We start from the raw sequence: 1,474 nt of genomic DNA, 5'->3' as shown, positions 1-1,474 counted from the left end.
CCATAGGCTCTTGCTCATATGTTATTTCATTAAATTCTTCTGTGTCTGCCAATTCCTTTTGATACAGTGACTCAATATATTCTTTCCATCTTCTTTTAATACTTCCTGGATCATTTAATATTCTGCCTAAAGCATCCTTGATTATAGTAACTCTTAGGATTGTACTACAATTCTACTCTTATTCCATAAATCTAGTCCTTCTTTATCTGTTGTCAAGGATCTCTCTAAAAGGCTAGAGAGCAAGGAAGTCAATTTAAAGAGCAAGGTGCTCCTGACCCAAGCAATGGTATTTTCAATTGCTTCTTATGCATCTGAAAGTTAGACAACAAATAAATGTGACAGAAGAATCAATGGCTTTGAATTGTGGTGTTGGGGAAGAGGACTGAATATCCCATAGACTGCCAAAAGAACAAACAATTTTGACTTGGAGAAAGTGCAAGGAGGGTGTTCCTTAGAGGCGAGGAGGGTAAAACTTCATTTCACAGTGTTTGGGCATGTTATCAGGAGAGTCTAGTCCTTGGATAAAGACATCATGGTGGGAAAGGTGAAGGTTCAGTCAAAGAGAGGAAAACCTTCAAGATTAATGGAAGTAGTGACTGTAACAAGGAGTTCCAGAATGATAGAGATTGTGAAGATGATGCAGGATAGGGCAAGGCTGTTTATAGATTGTTATGAGTCACAGTTGACTAGATGGCACCTAACAACAACAACAACAACAACAACAACAACAATAATCCTTCATTAACCATTCTCAAGTATAATCATGAAGATCATACCAATGAAATAACTGTATTTTTTATGGATTAACAGAGATACAAATTACAACATTTCTTCCATGTGTATTTTATATTGGTAAGGCCAATATAAAACAATCACATATACATAAACGAACATAAAAACGTAATCATAGAATCTCTGACATGGTGCAATCTAGTTGTAGGTGTTAAACAAAGACACAAGAATAAGCCGTAAAATACAGCAATAATAATCTTTAGATGTAGAGGCAATTTTTGAGAGAATTCTCTCTACTCTCCCAGATCTACAATAAAATGCTTTGGATATTGGAAAAAAAAACCAACAACAAAACAGGGAACAAAGCATATACAAAATGAAGAGAAATGTAATTATGGTGAATAGGAACACAAGTATGTAAAACACTTAGAATTATTGACAAGAGTGGATTGTTTTTGAGCAAAGAAAAGTTTGGTAACCATTTCTTTTTTAAAAAGTTATAAAACTATCACTCGTTGAGACACTGAACTAATTTATGAAACATATATAAGAACTAGCTGATAAGTAAAACCAAATTTGTCTCTGTGTTGAGGTCAGATTTGGTGTTCTCTGGAGCGATCAGCCAAAACCAAATTAATCAAATGCAATATTTCAAATCCTTAATTCAACAGCAATTTATTGAATTTTAATAATTGTTGCATTCATAGTAGCTAAATGTGATTTGTAAAAAATATGTTTGGTC

This window comes from Elephantulus edwardii, unplaced genomic scaffold (genome assembly GCF_000299155.1).
Source record: "Elephantulus edwardii isolate Elephantulus edwardi_28Jun2011 unplaced genomic scaffold, EleEdw1.0 scaffold00122, whole genome shotgun sequence".
In the NCBI taxonomy this organism is placed as follows: domain Eukaryota; kingdom Metazoa; phylum Chordata; class Mammalia; order Macroscelidea; family Macroscelididae; genus Elephantulus; species Elephantulus edwardii.
Note: the sequence above shows the minus strand (reverse complement) of the source record.